Raw genomic sequence first — 20,054 nt, forward strand, 5'->3', positions numbered from 1 at the left:
TCTCACATTATCTGCTTGGTAGAGGCATCTGATCCAAGACTTCCCCATCATCCACAGATGTCAACTATAAGGTTGTTGCTCAGCAACCAATTAGAAATTGGTATTCCTACAAATTCACTAGAGCAGCTCCCAGAATACAGGGAAATGGGTCTGCTGACTTATTATAAAGGGTATTGCAGAGGATGGATGAAGAGGCTTACAGTGTAAGGTACGGGAAAGAGGGCATGGTGCCCTCTTAAGACGTGCCACTTTCCAGGAACCTCCATACAGCTCTATTCTGAAGTCTTCGAAGCCTTCTACATTTTTATGGCGGCTTCAGTGCATAGGTGTTGGCACTGGCTACTGGTGATTAACTTCACCTTCACCCTTCTCTCCTCTCCAGAGGCTAGAAGTTCCATCCCTCTGGCAGTGCCCACCTTGAAGCTACTTAGGGACTGCCAGCAGACCTTACCTTATTAGCATATAAAAATCCTCTTGAAGGTTCCAGAGATTTTATGGCTTATATGTTAGGGATCAGTAAAAAAAAACACGCACACACTTAAAATTTGAATTTCAATTATTTGTTACCAGAACATAGAAATACAATTATTTTCATATATCAACCTTATATTCAGTGACCTTGGCAAACTCCTAAGAGTTTATCTAAGTAGCTCTTCTGCAGATAACTTAGCATTTTTTTTTTTTTTTTGGTTTTTCGAGACAGGGTTTCCCTGTAGTTTCTAGAGCCTGTCCTGGAACTAGCTCTTTTAGACCAGGCTGGCCTCGAACTCAGAGATCCGCCTGCCTCTGCCTCCCGAGTGCTGGGATTAAAGACGTGCGCCACCGCCGCCCGGCTTAGTCATTTTTATAGCTTTACTTTTCCTTGCTTTAGTTTTTCACTTTTTATTTGAAAATACTTCCAAACACAGCGATGGCAGGAAAGTGCAAAGACCCGCCCGATGTCCTTCATTTCCCAGTCCCACTCGCTCTCTGCAGCCAGACCTATACCGTTTATTTCAGGACAAACAAGAACCATGCATTTTATTTAGTTTTCACCTATCTTCAGTCTTCCTCATTCTGAAACCATTCAAAAATTATTATTTGCATTCTGTTTATTTGCACACATTTATGTCCTGGGGATTGAACTCAGGTTTTCTGGGTTAGCTGCAAGAACTCTTACCTGCTAAGCCATCTTGACACCCCTCTGAAATCATTCTGAAGCCCTTCTTTGGTTGCCTCATCTTAAGAATTTTGACTACTCTTCAATTTAGGTCTGTCTGGTGGTTCTATAACGCATTCAGGAAATGCACTTTTGGCAGAAATACAACCAGTGTGGCACTGTGGTCATCGCTGGTGACACTAATGATAGAAGATGGATCTGAAAGACCCTGGCATTCATACTCTCCCTCTATGGTGGCAGAGCTGACCTTTGGCTAAGCTGGACTAAGCGGGGCAGTGCAGAGACAAGTCCTTGGACCAATGTGTACATTCCTGGGAGGCAAGGTTGTTTCCATGGCTCCCCAAGGACAGACCTTGGCTCTTGGCATGCATAGTCTCTAAAACATTACACGGGGGTTTCTTTGGTAGACTTATATTAAGAAAAACTAGGAAAATAGTCAGGCTAGCACATGCGCATAGCAGTGTGTTTTGTCCACTCACTCATCTTGGCTGTGGCTGTTGGCCACACATCTGACTGCCGGCCAAAGCAGACACTGTCCTGCTGGGACTTTGGCCACGAGGTACACACATCTGTGCTCTGTCATACCGCATCATAATGATCAGGGTCTGCATGCACTCTGCCACTCTCTGAAGGAGCATTTCCCGTGAATCCCTACCATAGCTCTACTTCTAACCCGACACTTAGAAATCTATGCTGACAAGGCAGAGGATGTGGCTCTAGTGGGTGTGTCTGCGATCCTCTCTCATGACAGCTGGCTTTATCTGGGTGACATGGCATCTGCTAGTTTGCTCTTCTGTAAAGTTAGGTCTTCTCAAAGAAGACTTCACAGGGAGAGCACTGAATCCATGTGATACTCTCTCGTGCCTTGTTCAACATTTATCCTCCAGATTTAGTAAACACAATTGCCAAGGGGTGATGACTGATATACCACTACTCCTTCTCAACTTATGCTGTGGTAAGGAGGTGCTTTTTTTCCTCCTCAGTTACTTCTTTTCTATATCAGTGTGGACTAAAGTATTTCTGAGGGAAAATAAAGAGCTAGCTCACAGAAAATGCATTGCACATGGTATTATACCATTGTTTAGTGTGGCCCTGAAATCTCAGCTCTGAAATTCCTGGAGATCCAAACAAAATGTGAAACTCCATCCCTTGTAAGATTTTATATCCCCAGACTGAAAACAAACTAGCATCTGGAGTGTGAACAGATAGACCACTAGAATGGAGAAGTTCAGAACCCAGATAGATTCTACAAACGGCTAGTAAACAGGCAATTATATAGGTGTCTGGGTGCGGGGAGGGGGGTCACTTGAAATCATGCCTCACCCCACACACTGGATTAATTCTAAATACTTCAATGTTGAATTGCAAGACTCACAGTCTGCACAGCTGCACCAGAGAACTGGTGAATTATGGCAAAACCAGGAGCTTTTCCACTTGCTATAGATAGCTGTCCTGTATATGTATATATTAAAAACAAGATATAGTAAATGTTTATTTATATAGCAGGTATGGCATTCTAGGGTTTTTGTAAATGAAGAAGACAGAGTACCCTGGCTTGTTTGTGAAGGCAAGTTTGAAGAATGAACAAGAAACAATGGTTGTTGCTGGGGCATGAAAATGTCTGTAGGGGAGAGACTTCTTTACTGTTTATTTTTCATTGCTGCTGATCATAATCCTGAACCATGCATCTCAAATCCTGAATACTGAAAAGCCCAAAGATTACTATGGGTAAACTCTAAAACCCCCAAACTGAGCAGGGTATATAGAGAGCACTTGCCCTAGCATGCATGAGGCCCTGGGTTCAACGAACAGTAGACCCCAATTCACAATTCTGGAAGATTGGTCCCAAATATTGATGTTCTAAAACCCGGAATTCCTGTTGAAAAGGGAGGATGTGTGTGAAGATTGGAAGGCTAAATCATGGGAAGAAACTGGCGCATTCTGATTGGCTGAATTGTTGGTGAGGGTCTTTCCAGAGGCAATCGATCAGTGTGAGAGCTGAGTGGCCTGGTGGGAGGAGTCTCTTCTGCAGCTGTTTCTGAAAGGCGGTGATCTTGAGAGCAGGACATTGCCCAACTGCATATGCAAAGACGACCCTTTGTGGATGTGCACACATATCATATCTACACACACATACACACACACACACACACACACACACACACACACAATCATATATGTAGCAGGGCTTTGGGAAGTAGCTCAGTCTGGCCTTCATCTGTTCATGTGTGATTTTGCTATCTCAACCTCCTCCTCATGCTTGGATAGTCCAAACTCATTTTTTTATTTGAACGACAAATGGATCACGGTGATCTCCAGTTATTTTAAAGATAAACAATAAGCCGGGCGGTGGTGGCACACGTCTTTAATCTCTGTGAGTTCATGGCCAGCCTGCTCTACAAAAGCTAGTTCTAGGACAGGCTCAAAAGAGAAACCTGGTCTCGGAAAAAACAAACAAACAAACAAACATAACAAAACAAAAAAAACCCAAAAAGAGATAAACAATAAAATCAGAAACATCTGCTAATGGACAAGCCCAGCTGGCTTTAAAAAAATATTTTTGTGGTGTGTGTGTGTGTGTGTGAGAGAGAGAGAGAGAGAGAGAGAGAGAGAGAGAGAGAGAGAGAGAGAGAGAGAGAGAGAAAGGGGATACAACAATGTGTTGTGGAAGGAAGAGGATAACTCTTTGGGGAGTTAGTTCTCTCTTGCCACCTTTAGGTGGATCCCAGGATTTGAACTCAGGTTGTCAAGCTTGTAGCGCAAGCACCTTTACCGGCTGAGCCATTTTGATGGCTTTGAGCTGGTCCTGAGAAACTATGGGAGGACAACTGGAAGAAACATCAGTTTTACCCATCCACAATCCTGCTGCCAGTTTCCCTCAGCGCAGCCCTACACTTCTCTCAAATTTCCTTCTGTTTATAAAGGACCACTTACAAAAACCCTTTATGTCTTCACCGGGGAGCGCTATTGCACACAGCATTTTCTTTCTTTTTCTTTTTTAAGAAACATCATTTTGTAAATGTGGTCAGCCAAAACCATTTTATTTCTTGATTTACCCATGATGTTCAGGTCAATGGACAAGCCAATTCATGATAAATACATGACCAAGATTTGAGCATAGGGCTGAATGAACATACCAGCTCAGAAGACAGCATAAGTTTCAAATCTCAGTTGTTCATATTTAAGATAGCATATGCTTCAAATTTCAGTTGTTCATACCCTAGCTGCAGACTTACTGGAGGTTACTCTGGTACTCTGGTTTTGTTGGTTTTTGTTTTTTTTTTTTTTTCATCTGTTAAAATGGAAAGCACCTAAGAGTGTGCTGTAAGGTGTGTAAGCCTTAAATTCAATGCTAGTCAATGAAGCTTAGAAACTTCTAGTACTCCCATCAGAGAAATCAACTAGAGGAGGGAGAGCTGGCTCAGAGGTTAGGAGCGTTTGCTGTGAAATTATGAGGATCCTAGCTCCAAGCCAGGCATCCCACATACACCCACAGACACACAAATAAGGGAATGAATAGATCTTTTTTTTTTTTTTTTTTTTTTTTTAAAGTCGGGCTTGGTGATGCACACCTTTAAACCCAACGAATGGGAGGCAGAGGCAGTCTGACCTCCGAGTTCGAGGGCAGTCTGGTTTACATAAGAGACCTGGCTTCAAAATAATAGTAATAAAAAATAAAACAAACGATACTAGTATTTAATAAACAAATCGCTTCAACCTTTATAAAGATTAGTAAATCATACCTCCACCTTAATTCAGAGAGCTAACAGCCACCACGTGGGACAGTGCAGAGGGACAGCTGCCATTAAGTGCTTCCAGGGGCAGAGAGAAGCCGGGTGCTAGAATCATCCCATCCATCCCTCACCCAGGGGTACAGCAGTCGGGCTGGGGCTGGGAGTGTGGGTGTGGAGGGAGGAAAGGAAGATCTCCAGGAAGAGAGGTTTACATAGGAGGCGGGGGAGGATCCTATACTAAGATGGTGGTCTATAAGTCAGTCTCTTCACTCTGAGCAAGGAGGCGCGGCTCAAACCTATAAACCCAAGTCTCTGCACACCGCGGGCATTTTCTGCTTGTTCAAGTTGGCCTCGAGGGCTGGCCACGGGCCTAGGTCTGAGGACCCAAAGGGCCCTGCAGAGGGGCTTGCGACTGGGGGCGATGGGTGCGTGAAGATGCCACCATCAAGAAGGGAGAGTCCCCAGAGCTGGCAGACTCCTCTAGACTAAGCCCAGACTGCGTGGCCCACGGCGGCAGCGCGGCCAGAATTCCCGGCGCCTGGCTGACTGCGTTACCCAGCTCGGTCTTCGCGTTGGGCCGCAGACACCGCCTCAGCTCGAGCCCGCTGTTTCCTAGCTCCTGAGTGGCTGGGGGGCCGGGATTAACCTTTCACCTCCGCACTTTGTCCAATCACAGGGCGGCTTTCTTGCTGCCGCGGGGCGAGCGAGCTACGGGGCGCGGAGCTGCGGCGCGACGCCGGTGGGATTCTCCAAGCCGCTGTGCGCCGTCGCCGCGGGCCGAGCGCGGGCTGTGGGCGAGCAGGGCGCTGCGCAGTCTCCGCAGGCGCGGGCGGGAGGGGTCGGGGCGCGGCGCGGTGAGGCGCGGGCGGCTCCGGGCCCAGGTGAATGGAGTAACCTGACAGCGGGAACGAGGCGACGGCGAGCGGCAGGAAATGGCGGCGGCGGCGGCGGCGCCGGGCGGTACCGGGAGGCCTGGGCTGTGACGCGCGCGCCGGAGCGGGGTCCGATGGTTCTGGAAGGCCCGCGGCGCCCAGTGCTGCAGGTGAGGAGGGCTCCCCCTGGGCCGCTTTGTGTCCGGGCCCCGGGGACTGAAATGCCCGGCCCGCCTCTTGTGCGCGGCCCGCGCGGGTGCCGGCAGCAGGCCGCGACGCCGAGCCCGGCCGGGTGACGGTCCACGCGGACCTCGGGTACCCCGGGACTTCGAGCCGGGGCCTCTCCGCACCCCCTTCCTGGGAGGAGCGGGCTTTGACAGGTCCTGTTTGGCGTTCGAAGCCCGGGCGAAGACCGGAGGTGCACACGCGGGCCGGCGTCCTCGGGATCGCGACCCGGGCCTGCCAAATGGCGCGGGACCCGTGAACACCTCAGAGGACCAGGAGGGGGACAAGGCCTCGGACGAGGTGACGGCTGGAGTCCTGGGAAGGATTGTTGTGCGTTTATTGGCAGGTGACCAGGGCCGGCCCCAGGGGGCGGTTGGCCGAGGCCATCTTTTCTGCCCCTCCCCTCTCAGGTCGTTGCGCCTGGACCCTGCGAAGGGGCTTTCATTGGATTGATGCGTATTTCAAGCTAGCCCATCAGGTTGGTGTGGATTGCCTAGCAGAGCTGAGCTGCCCTTGTGACTTTGCCTGCAGGACAGCGCCAGTGTCCTGAAGATTTGCTTAAACGGATGATTGAGGAGTCTTTGATCTATAGTCCTTGCTTTTGTGAGGAGAGTTGTAGTAACTTAACGGTTAAGTTACCAATATATGATGGCGTAGGTATTATGATAATCACATGTTGGAAACCTTCATCTGATAAAAGAGAGTTAGTTACTTGGGAGCTCACCCTGCCTGACTTTCTGAATCTTTCGCTATCCTGATTGTCAGTATCCTGAGCAGCCACACCATCAGTCAGTAGAAAAGGGCTCAAGTTGAGCCACTTGGGAAATAGGAAACCTGCTGTAAAATGCGTTCACTAAGTTGGAAATTCATTGGTATAAACATTAAACTTTCCAAGTAAAATTTCCATTGTAACCATGAGCTCAAAAATGTATTAAAAGGTGAAGGCTTGGGCAGTAGTTTTGATATTACTGATATCTTTGGAAGCTGAGTTCTGGAATGATTTATTTTGCCAAGTATCTTTCAGGCTACCTGTGGCACATACCGTGTGTAATAAAAGTGCACATGCACATGCTCATGAATGGAGAGTGTATTTTATTAGAATGGTGGGCACCAAAGTTGCTTTTATTATGATCAGCGTAGTAGCCTAAGTTTATGAATGACTCCAGAAGATGACTTGTTAGGTTTCAGTTGGGTGATAAAAGACCTTGCAACTACTTTAGTAAGGGTTGTCTTTATGCTGAACACTCTGTTATGACAGCATTTCTCGGTAAGAATTGTAGAACTAGGCTCTCTTCCTATTTTTGAGCTTTCTTGTCTTGGTTGTAGAAAATATTTGGACGTAGCCTATTTCTGTCTGTCTTGACCTCAGGATGCTTCTGCCTCACTCATTCTCTCCAGTAGTGGGGTGACAGGCATGAACCGCCAGGCCTGGCTCTCTTGGTTCTGATTGGATAGCGATTTTGTGGCTGTGTATAATTAGTAGTATTTAGGTATAGTTTTGCTTTCTAGGGAGGGTAACTTTTATAGCATTGCATCATATCATTGCCATAGCTTACTGTTTGCTGCTGTCTGATGATGTGAGGTGGTGATGTCATTTGAGGTGGGTATGCTTTTTAAGTATTCTGCCTCTGCAGCCTACACATGCTTATCTGTGGCAGGTAAGAAGGACATTTGGTAAATCTCATCAAGATGTGTCAGATTCTTTTCACACGTCCACGTTGACTTCTCGGTGTGTTGATGTAGTGACTGCCTTCCTGATTTTACACACCAGGGAAGTGATGCCCAGTGATGATTGCTTCAGTCTGCTTGAACCTTGACTGGTTTGCTTCCAGAGTGCCAGCATGCCTGCTCCTCAGAGTGTGCTGTCCGAGTGGGTTTTGGGTGATCTACACAGTGTGATATGGCCTCGGCTAATGCAGGTGGGGTGAGTGAAGTTCATCAAAATGAGCGTTAGGTGACCTCTGCTTATCTAAGTATTCCCAGTTGTTTTCAGACGTGCCAGCCACACATGGTTGGAGCTTTAGCCATTAAGTGTGCAGTGCGCTTGCATTCACATTTTGCAGTTACTACCACTGTCCATCTCCAAACTTCCTTTCTCACCGGGACACTTTCCCCGCCTAAACACCAGCCCCACATTCTGCCCTTCATTCCTAAACCACCAGCATTTTCTCTTTTGTTCTCCTTGGGTTTGGCTATGCTAGGAACCTCATGTAAGTAGAGTCATTCAGTATTTGTCCTGTGCTGGTATATCACACTTACATAGTATCTATGGCCTTCATGTCAATGCATGCATCAGTTTCCTCACTTAGACTGGTAGTCTGTTGTGTGTACAGATGGTCCCTAGCTTATAATGGCTTGACTAGACACTTTTTAGCTTAGGATGTGTGAAAATGCAGTTACAGTAGAAACTGTTCTTTACATTTTGAATTTTTGATTCTTTTTCCTGTCCCAGTCAGACATTGATCCTGAAGGGTAACCAATGATACCTTACATTATGCTTTGTTGTTAAGTTAGAAAGTTTGATCTGCTAAGTATATACTTTTCCCAGGTCTGTATTTTCAACTTAGAAATGGGTTTCTAGGGCCATCGACGGTGGAGGAGCGCCTGCATATGTCCCTTTCTGCTTAATCAGCCATCTGTGGGTGGATGGCAGCCTTTTGACTGAGAGGAGTTGGTGTTGTGAACACTGATATGAATGGCTCCACTTGAGATCTGCTGTCATCCCTTCTTTTGGGCATATACCCCAAAGTGGTCAGTTTGTTTGCCGATCATTAGATCGAAACACTAGGCTCAGGTTTCTTCCAGACTCTTAATTTCCTACAAATAGTTCCTCTGTGTCAATAAAAGACTAGAGCCTTCTCCAAGTCCAGGGGTTACTGATTTTTAGAATCGTGGTTCTTATCACAGTAAGGCAAACAGGGATTCTTATCACAGAATTTGTTCAGTGGATCAGCAGGCTGTTATGCCCTGATGGAGCCAGAGGAAGGGGCTGCTAAAGTTTCTGTGTACCTTGTACAAATAGAAAGTTGGAGCCTGGTGATTATTTTGTTTACCTTAGGCTCTGATGTTCGGGCATTCAAGAGTTTAGCTCATCCTGAAAACCAACAGATATGTGTGTGTTGTGCTGGCTTTTATTTACAGGCTTCTTTGCAATATCTTCAAAGTAGGCTGTACTCTTTGGAGGTAGCAGTATTTTGTTAACATTTTACCTCTTTAGTCTGCTACTTGGACCTTTTAACCATTGTTTCCTGATTCTTTGATGATTACCAACATTTCTGCTAAAGAGATTCTAGTTTTAAAGAATTCTGTGCATAGATGAGCATTAGTGTAATAATTATGTTCCTTGAGAAAGGATGTAGGACGTCCTTGTGTTAATAAAAAGGTGTTTTAGAGAACTATGAAAATAATAGTGCAGGTGTAGAATAGTTCATGGATGGGAGAATTAGGTGAAGAGCTTCAAATAAGGATAATTCACAGCTTACATGTAACTACAGTGCTTTTACATTTTTGTTTTAATTTGCCAAAGTGAAAGAGGAACTAGGGCTAATTATAGTTACCATCAATTAATGAAGGAAGTGTACCAGTTAGCCAGGATGAGCAGACTTTTCTCTTTTATGAACAGGGATTGTTTGCATTCTTCTGCAAAATAATATTGTCAATGTATAGAGTCAGTGTTGACCCTTCTAGGTGATATACATTTCCCTCATGCTCTTATAATAAAAGAAACTTAGTCAAAAGCATAAGGGAGTTGGGCGGTGGTGGTGCACGCCTTTAATCCTAGCAGGCGGGAGGTAGAGGCAGGCGGACCTCTGTTCAAGGCCAGCCTGGTATACAAGAGCTAGTTCCAGGACAGGCTCCAAAGCAACACAGAGAAACCCTGTCTTGAAACACAAAAACAAACAAATAAAAAGCATAAGGGAGAGTCAGAAAGCATTGGTAAGATGGCATGTTTGGTTCCGGTGATGTCATCTCCACTGGAGTTCAAGTGTCCCTTGTAGCATGTAGACTTTGGTGACAGATAACAGTTAATTGAGGAATGCACCCTTTGGGGCTGCAGAGACAGTCCGGACTTTGCAAACTGGTGTTTTTGCTGGCCTTCAGGAGCCTGTGTTGGGTGAAAAAGTAGGATTGCTTGTGTGGTGGTTTGGACCTGTTAAATAAAAGAGCATGGAGAGAAAGGTGCATATCTGAAGTGTAGCTAGAGAAATGGGAAATTTTGGCCATGTAAGAAAGCCTTTGTGGACTCAGGTCCATAGTGACTTTCCATTTTTCTAAAATGGCTGATTTAGGGTTGGTGCTCCTGATACCTACCTGCTACGAGTCAGTGACTAAGATGCCCGGCCACCTTTTAGGCATGGAGCTTCAGTTTGACTACTTGCTGAGCCTTGGTCACCTAGACCCAGAAGCCATGTAGTAACATGAGCTGTTCGCAGCTATGTTGAGGTTCCTAGACTCAAAAGGGGGAAGCGCTGCACTTGTTGTCCCTGCCACACACAGCACTTGTGTAAAGGAGTACTTGCTTCTGCTGAGTAAGTAGATCAGTTTATCTTTATAAAAGTTTTGAAGGTTTTAGAAACTAACAGTGCTGTGGCGAGGAATACTGCTGGCATTGTAAGGAATACTGCTGGCATTGTAAGGAATACTGCTGGCATTGTAAGGCTTTTGAAAAAGACCTTGACTCCTCTGATAGTGGACAGATCATGCCTTTGGATTCTTCTCTGCTTGTGTCTCGGAAAACAAAATTAAAAAAAATTCTCTTAGGGATTATAAAAGGTTATGCCATGACTCCCATGTTACTAATATTGAAATACATATACAGTTTTTTTTTTTTGTGTGTGTGTGTGTGTGTTTCGAGACAGGGTTTCTCTGTGGCTTTGGAGCCTGTCTTGGAACTAGCTCTTGTAGACCAGGCTGGCCTTGAACTCACAGAGATCCATCTGCTTCTGCCTCCCAAATGCTGGGATTAAAGGCGTGTGCCACTAGCGCACTGCCAAATCCAGTTTTATAATGGAAATAGTCCGAAAAAGAGGGCTTGTGCACAGCATTTTCATAGATAATTTTTCTTTTCTTTTTTGTGTACTTATGTATTTATGTGCGTATATAATTATCAGTAATAGTCAAAGAAAAACTGAGTAGGAGTAGGGAGCATGGGAGGAATTGGAAGGAGGAGAATGACAGGTGTGTGTGTGTGTATGCATATTTTCTTTTTCCCCTTTTATTGAAAATGGATTTTTTCCCTCACATAATATATTTTGACTACTATTTCCCCTCCCTCTACTTCTCCCAGTTCCTCTAGATCTCCCCTCCCATCCAGATTGAGCCCTTTTGTCTCTCATTATAGAACAAACAGGTTTCTAAGGGATAATAATAAAATATAACATAATAAGCTAAAACAAAAACTAACAATTTGGAATAGGACAAAACAAAAGGAAAAGAGCCCAGGAGAAAGTACAAGAAAGGACACTGAGACCCACTTGTTTACACTTAGGAATTCCATAAAGAAACCAAAACACTGAACTGGGATCTGTGGGGTAAGAAGAGAGAATAAAATAAAAAATTTAAAAGATAAACATTTTTTAAAAAGAAGTCCTGGCACATTATGAGACAAGGAACTTTCAAAGATACCCTTGAGTTCATTTTGTGTTGGCTATCTGTTTCTGGATATGCAGCCTCCCTAAAGACTAGTTTCTTTCTCCCCTAAGACTCCCTTGGAGAAAAGTGGCTATCTTTTGCAAGTGGTTATCTGTTGGAGATAGCTTCTGGGTTTGGGATGGTGGCATGCGTCTACTTCAGCTTTCAGACCCCATCTGGTGCAGACCTGTGAAGGCCCCGTGCATGCTGCCTCCGTCTCTGTGAGTTCATATGGGTACTTCAATCATGTTGATTTAGAAGGCCTTCCTTTCTTGGTGTCCTCTGTCCCCTCTGGCTCTTATACTCTTGCCTTTTCTTCCAAAGGATTCTCTGGGCCCTGAGGGGAGGGATTTGAGGGAAACATCCTGTTTAAGGCTGAGTGTTCTAAGGTCTCTCTTCTACTCTTTGTATGTTGTCTGTGTCTCTATATTTGTTCCCATCTGCTTCAGGAGGAAGCTTTTCTAATGATGGATGAGCAAGGCAGTGATCTATAAGTATACCAGAATGCCATTAAGAGTCATTTATTGATATGCTCTTTTAGTAGAACACTAGTATTTGGTTTAAGTATTTTGCCCCTGGCTTATCTAGTCTCAGGTTCTTGGTTACTCAAGTAGTGTTTGGGTATGGGTTCTAGCTCATGGAGTAGCCCTTACATCAAATCAGACATTAGTTGGTTACTCCCACAAGCTTCTTGTAACTGTTATATCAACATATTTTGCAGGCAGGATGTACCATTTGTATATCAAAGGGTTTGTTTACATTTCTCCTTTGATAGCATGCAGAGAACCTTCCTGACCTAAAGATGCTAGCATGCTAACACAGGGGTTAGAGCTCTGTATAGGCACCAGCTTGACTTTTCCATGTTCAATGAGTTGTGTAGTTGTTGTCTTCAGCAACAGGGCCTTGCCACATAGACAGTTTTCTACGGGGCTCATCCGCACTGGTTAGCTAGTTCTGTGACAGTGATGCCAGCTGTAAGGGTGTCTTAAATATCTCCAGCTTGCCCCAAATGCCCTTCCTCACCTGTTATGTATGAATAAGTGTGCTACCCTGAGATAGTACTTTAAGCTGGCACAAGCTTTTCTATGTTTTGTTAGACCTGATGTAGACTAGTCGTTCTTTGACTTTGACACCTCTGTTTTGATGGAATATATGACTCATCCCCCCAAATATGCATCTATATCCATAATTTTATATAAAATAGTAGGAGATGCAGGCAAGCCCATCCTTTTATAGACATTTGAGTTAGGCTATGGCTACTCATAAACAAGTACTGGGCTAATACAGGGACAAAACTCTGGATAGCCTTAGGACAGATATGTTTGAAACTTAACTGATAGTAGAAACTTAAGACATGATTTAAAAACCTGTGGTCAGCCGGACAGTGGTATTTCATGTCTTTAATCCCAGCACTTGAGAGGCAGAGGCAGGTAAATCTCTGTGAGTTCGTAGCTAGCCTGGTCTACAGAGCTAGTTCCAAGACAGTTAAGGCTACACAGAGAAACCTTGTCTCGAAACAAAACAAAACAATAACAAATAAAGAAATACTGTGGCCAAGCTAAGATGACAGCAGCACATACCTGAAATTCCAGCCCTTGGGAGGCAGTAAAATCATGAAGTCAAAGCCAGCCTGGGGCTATATAGTGACTCTGAACACCAAGGCTCATGTTCTACTCTAGTTGGCTTTTCTTCTTGGTTATCTTGGTTTGTCATTAAGAGCACGTCGGCCTGTACTGCAATGTTTTGTTTTTGTTTTTCTCATAACGATCAAGTATACTAGATCCTTCAGGTACCTTACAATCAGTAATCTCTTAAACACCCATAATCTTTTCCATTTCAGACTGAGTCATTTACATTAAAAATAAGATCTGGGTAGATACCTTTGCCAAACTTTACAACTGGTGACTGAAAACATGGGGATGATGGAACCACGACCTTCTGAGCAGAGCGTGCAGGATGGAGGCTTTGGGAGTAAGGCTTGAACACTAGAGAAAGCCTTGGGTGGGGTGGCAGCATCTTAGAAACAGGAGTTCTGTCTCCTCTAGTGCAGCTTGGTGTTGCTGAGAACCTGACAGACTCCTAGCTTTGCTACATTCTAGTATAGCAAACAGTGCACAGTGCATTGAGAAGCCTGTCCATGGTCATGCTCATACTTTATTAGACCTGCCACTCTGTTGATGCTGCTCATTTCTTAGGATAGTTTACTGTAAAACTGAATATTAAGAGGGGATTAAAAATCTCAAATTCTAAATCTTTATGTGTACTTGTTTCATATAATAAAGTCAGCTAATGTCAGGCTAATCATAATTGTGAGAATATTAAGAACAAGACAAGTTTCTGGTGATCGAAGTGTTAGGAACCTAAAGTGTGTATGCTGTGTGGAGCAGAGTTGGTGTTGCTGTTCTCTCAGCAGACTGGGGCTTCCTAACACTTTGGCTCTTGAGGGTAATTTTTTTTATTAAGATAGGCTTTAGCTTCCAACCTCTCTCCATTTGGATGCCTAAAGCTTTGCTAAACTGGTTTCTTTTGGTATTTATTAGAAGTTTCAATTGTATCTGGTAGATATTTTTCTCTATACAATTTATATTTTTTATATCTTTATACATTTATAATATGTTATATTCTGAGGATTCCTGGAGGCAGTATTGCCATTTTGGATTGAGGTAGAGATAAGAGCCAGTGACTGACCGTTTGCTTTTCTGAGCTTCAGGCATGCTTCCATCTATTAAAATACAAATGAAATAGCATTACAGGTATTGTGTAGATTCATTTCAGGATTGTGCATTTTACTTAGTTGTCCTGTTTCTTCTCTTAATCTGGAAGGTTCTCAGCTTTTTCCTGATACTGACAGTTTTGTGAAATGAATATGAGATTTGGTTTTGCTTCCTGGTAGTTGGATTCAGGCCTTGTACTTTGGGCAGGAAAGCTTCATGAGTTACGTGTCATTATCCCACTGTCTTCAAGGATAGACCTAGATCACCTTCTATTAATGTAGAAGAGAATTTCGAGTGGTTAGCAGTTACTTAAGGCAGATGAAAATGACTGTAGTTGGATGATGTCACCTTAATTACTGTACAGATTGACACTCTGTTGTAACTCTGACAGTTCCATTCTAGTCATTCCATGGGCTTGGCATGTCAAGGATGGAGGTGTTAACCTTTGAAATAATTCAGGTTTAAAGCTTGTGGGAATAGAAGATATCTAAACTGAGTTTTGTATTTTAACTACAAAAAGATGCTTTATCTTAATAGATGTGAATTGAAGGTTAGAGTAAAAAAGTTGGGACTTTATGCGTGTGTGTTTAAAAAGACAAGATCTCCTGTGTCCTCATGCTGGCCTTGAACATGGAGTCCTCCTGCCCCAGCCTTTCCAGTGCTGCTTGTTGAGCCTTTGGATCAGCTGTTTGGAAGAGCTGTAGTTTATTCTCAGAATTAAAAAGTGATAGTGGGGGCTGGAGAGATGGCTCAGCGGTTAAGAGCATTGCCTGCTCTTCCAAAGGTCCTGAGTTCAATTCCCAGCAACCACATGGTGGCTCACAACCATCTGTAATGAAGTCTGGTGCCCTCTTCTGGTCTTCAGGCATACACACAGACAGAATATTGTATACTATACAGAATAAAGAAATATTTTTTTAAAAAGTGATAGTGGATTATGAATATTGTTTTCCTGCATTTCAGACATAATTTGAAATTTACAGTAGGTTAATAGATGAACAAATTAAGTCATGGACAGGGGTAGCTAATAGTAAGCGAGGATGAGGTTCTTTTTCTTTCCAGAGATCTTGAGTGTAACATGAATTCTAGTTGGTCTTACTAAATAAAACTCGGATATTAGGAGGTGAAAACTGAAGAAGGATTGGAGAAGCAGTGCAGCCAGTCACTAGAGAGACCTTTTACCCTTACCAATGCTCAGACCAAAGATCCTTTCCTCAGACTGTCTCCTCAGACTGCACAGAGCTCTTGTCTCCTCCGCCTTATAGTCCTCTCTCACTCCTGTCTCCACCTCCTCAGTTCTGGGGTTAAAGGTGTGGGATCCCAAGTGCTGGGATCACTTTTGTGTGAGCTGTTTCTCTTTTAGATAGATTCAATCTTGTGCATCGTAGAGTGGCCTTGAACTCACAGAGATCCCTCTGTCCCCGAGTCCTGGGACTAAAGGTGTGTGCCACCATTCCCTGGCCTCTTGCATTCTGATCTTCAGGCAAACTTTGTTAAAACACAAACAAAATATCACTATGTTTCACCCCTTTTTCGTCTAAAAAAAAAAAGGCTGTTCAACTAATATAAAAACAACTATATATAATAACTACAATGATGATATACAGTACATACGAGCAATAAATACTAACAATGTCTAGTCTATTTGTATTTGACAAGTTCAGAGAAAATACTCCATTATCTACCCTGTCTTGGTGAGTCCAAAGTTTTATACCTAATTTACTTTTTATTTTAACTTGTATACCAATTTAAAATTATCTTTTTGTGTCTCTCCACTTTATATACTTTACATTACTTTAGTGAATTTCTTTTTTGAGTCTGGTAAATAAGGAAAACTATAACTTACACTTGAGCTTTTGGGAGGCATGGCAGGAACAGACCCTGATTGGATGGTTAGATAGCCCACCTGTGGGGTTGCCAACAGCCTCTTAGACAAAGCTGGCACGAGCTGTGTGAATGGTGAGTGATAGGGAGTAGGGAGTGTGATTGATTGCCTGCATTGTGAGGAGGGCAGACTACCACGTGCTGCACAGCTTTACCCTTGCCTGGAGTTTTGCTGTCTTTTCATATTTAATTAAACATCCACTGCATACAGTAGTCACTTAGATTTGCTTTGCAGGATTAACCCTTTTAACTGTTCTCTCTCTCTCTCTCTCTCTCTCTCTCTCTCTGTCTGTCTGTCTCTATCTGTGTGTGTGTGTGTGTGTCTGCACATACTTCTGCAGTTCTTCCTACGCATAGATATCTTTTGGTGTGATAGATTGGTAGAAGATAGACATGGACCGGATAAAACCATAGCATTTGTTGCACAGTGTTAAAAGCAAGGTATGGAGAATCAAGTGCAAACCTGAAACTTACCTTGAAAGCTCGTGGTGTGTTAAATATTCACCCCTCAAAACAAAACTGAAGAATAGCTGTCATTAGGGCTATTGGAAAGATATGGTGGGTGTCTGTGTTCTTCTGGGGCCACGGTGTCATTTTCTGAGATGGATTCCAAAGAAGCAGACAGTTGGCTAGAGCATAGGGATACTTTCACATGGACAGTTTTGCTGCATTGAACGTGTTAAAAATAACATTTTACTTATGTTAAACTTCATTTGGGACAATATAATGAAAATCTAAGCAGAGCCAGGCCTGGTGGTCCACACCTGTTGGGAAGTGGATGCAGGAGGATCAATCATTTCAGGGTTATCCTTGGTTACATAGGGGCTTTGAGGCCAGCCTGGTCTACATGAAATCATGTATCAAATAAAGCAAACAAAACCACATCACCACTACTATAATGATAACAACAAAGATCATTTATATTACAAATTTAGAAAAACTCCAGAACTCAAATTGTAGGGGAATTGCAAATGTAAACAAGACCATCGCGTGTGGCAGTAGTAGTTAGTCTTCAGTGTTAGGTGACGTCTCCTCCTCTCCATCCCTTTCCTTTCTCTAGGTTTAACAGCCACGCAGGTCTTAGTGGTAAACTGTAATTAAAAGCTGCATTTTCATTTGACGTCATGACATACACATTTTTGTCTGTTATAATCTGCCCTCCTTCTCAATGGGTATACTAGGTTGCCTCTTGAAAACCAAACCATAGTTTGCCAAAATATTTTCTCATTTGCTCTTGTTCATAGACATGTTGCTGAGGGGTGGGCCATTAGGGATAGCAAAGGTGTAGCAGACCACACTCAGGTTTTTTGTTTTTGTTTTAAATGACAGCTATGGCAAGTAAAAGTAGAAATGTCAACATCTGTCCTGTGCTCTTTTTTTTAGCAGTCTAAAGAGAGTGGTGTTTGAATTCTGGCACTCATCATCCAATTTCTTTCCTCCTTAATCTTTCAGTTTTTAGTTTGAGATTTGTCTTACTATAATATAGAGTCACTAAAAATAGTTGATACGTTCTTTATGTATTTATCTTACATACTGTGGTTATTTTGGGTATTCCCTATTTTTTATTTTATCTTATATTTTAAAATTTTAAAACTTACCCATTTGATTGCCATTGTGTCTTTCTCTGTGTGTATGACTGCGGGCATGGATGTGCAAGTGCAGACACTAAAAGATGATGTCCAGTGCCCTGCTCTGTCACTCTCTGCCTTGTCCCTTTAAAACAGGGTCTCTGAGTGAACCAGGAGCTCAGGAGCACACCTTGTCTTACAAGCTGGTTGGCCAGTGAGTTCTGGTGAGCTCTCTGTCTCTGCCCCCTTTAGCTTGGTGCTTACATGTAGGCATGGCCACATCCAGCTCTTCTGTGGTTGCTGGGGACCAGAACTCAGGTCCTCATGCAGGGCCAGCAAGGGTTCTTACCCAGGAGCTATCTCCTCGACCCCATTTAGTTTTTTAATTTATTACTTTTTTCTTTATTTTTATTTTATGTGCACTGTGTTTTCTGTGCATGTATGTCTGTGCACCACATGCATGCAGTGCCCATGGAGGTCAGAAAAGGTCATCAGAAACTGGAGTTACAAACAACTGTGAGCTGCCACGTGGTTGCTGGGAATTGAACCTGGGTCCTCTGGAAGAGCTGCCAGTGCTGAGCCATCTGAGCTATCTCTTCAGCCCAGCCCACAAGGTCACCCACTGGACTGACCAGGAGCTTTCCGATTTGGTTAGAGAACTAGTAGGTACAAAACTGCTTAATTTTATTTCCTATTATGTGCCATTTTCCTAATTTGTCTGATTTTCATCATCATGTTGATGCTGACTAGGTAGTTGGGAATAGAGAGGAGGAAACTTTACTTCTACTCTCTTAGATTTGGTAGTTGGAGTCCAGATAATCTGACAAAGAGCAGAGTTTTAGGGGGAAAATCTTAAAAATGGTGTTGATACTATTATTTTTAGGGACACCTGGTTTCTCTCTCACCCCTCTTCCCCCCACACACAAAGTGAAACTCCAAAGAATGCTTTGGCCCCAAATTAAAAGAATTGCTTTCTACATCATTGGCAGTCAATGTGCCTGTTGTGAAGATGGAGTGACTACATGCAAGCAAAACACAATACACGTAAAATGAAAATAAAGAAGAAAAAAGCTAAGCAATAAATAAAAAACTAAATGGGATCAGGCTCTTGGGTAAGAACCCTTACTAGCCTTGCATGAGGACCTGAGTTCTGATCCCCAGCAACCACAGAAGAGCTGGGTATGCCCGTGCCTGCGTGTAAGCGCCAAGCTAAAGAGAGCAGAGAGAGAGAGCTCACCAGAGCTCACTAGCCGGCCAGCCTGGTTTGTTTACAGTCATAGCTAAGTGTGATAAAGTGTGAAAAAGCAGGAACGGAGGCTTGGACCTTTAGGGCTGGAAAATTGTAGAAGGTATCTAGAAGTATCTAGAAGGAACTAATGAAAGCTAAGGGTTGTTTGGTAAAGTTTGATCGTCCAGACTGTCATGGGGGCATCTCTGTCTGCTAGTTATAGACTTGATCTCTTTCCTTTGGAGCAGACTGGAGGGATTTATACCTTAGTTTTTGGTAGAAAGGGGAAAGAGAGACTTTTTCATGAATCTGTTGCTTCTTAATGCCTTGAACTCAAAATACTCTTGGGGTCACAGTGGCATGTTTAAAGGTGGTATATATTTATCTCCTTTGTGAATTTGTGTTTTCTTGAGATTAATCTGGCTGAAAATACTATGTAAAATCTTGTGCTTTATGTTGCACACAAGGTTGTATTTTCTGTATTGAATCTTAATTATATTTTAAGTGTTTAAGAATTCTTTAAAAATTTAGGTTAAGAAGGATAGTTCCTGTGTTTGCTTTACCAAGCTTAAGATCTTATTTCATCCTAATACATGTTCCTGCTTTTTGGGCCAGGAAACAGTTTTCGAGGAATATTGGGGCTTGATATGCATACACTTTGACCTATCTGATGTGTCTCTTGCTGGATTTGGATACCAAAAAAAAGAGAAAGACTACTTTCTACATCATTCACATTCATGGTGCCTGATTGCTGACTCCATTAGTGTGAAGAGGCCAGAGCCTCAATTTGACATGGGCCTTCCTATGGACAGCTGAGACATTGTCCTAACTTAGAAGAGGAAGGAAGGGATTTAGGAGGGGTTTTAACCAATACTGACCATTGGATGTGTGAATTCCTTTTTAATAGAGCAAGTGTTGGCCTACTTTAGTAGTTCCGTCTTATTTTTAAACTTTCTCTCTCTGTGCTGTTGAGGAACATGTTTTAGGGTTTCTCGAGTCCTTAAGTTCCAAGAAATGAAATTTACTATTTGGCATGAAT

General features: G+C 43.3%; 1 protein-coding gene across 3 annotated transcripts in view; it reads left to right on the plus strand.

Moving 5' to 3' along the window:
• Positions 1–5,710: 5,710 nt before the first annotated feature.
• The window catches only part of Dicer1 (dicer 1, ribonuclease III), a 70,053-nt gene continuing 55,709 nt past the window's right edge, over positions 5,711–20,054 (plus strand). For 2 of the 3 annotated variants that reach the window (XM_038335989.1, XM_038335990.1), the window contains exon 1: positions 5,712–5,935. The gene's annotated coding sequence lies outside the window, so the exon portion shown is untranslated. Of the gene's footprint in view, positions 5,936–20,054 lie in introns of all 3 variants that reach the window. The other variant, XM_038335991.1, reaches the window with a different exon arrangement.

This window comes from Arvicola amphibius, chromosome 7, assembly GCF_903992535.2.
Source record: "Arvicola amphibius chromosome 7, mArvAmp1.2, whole genome shotgun sequence".
Classification (NCBI taxonomy): domain Eukaryota; kingdom Metazoa; phylum Chordata; class Mammalia; order Rodentia; family Cricetidae; genus Arvicola; species Arvicola amphibius.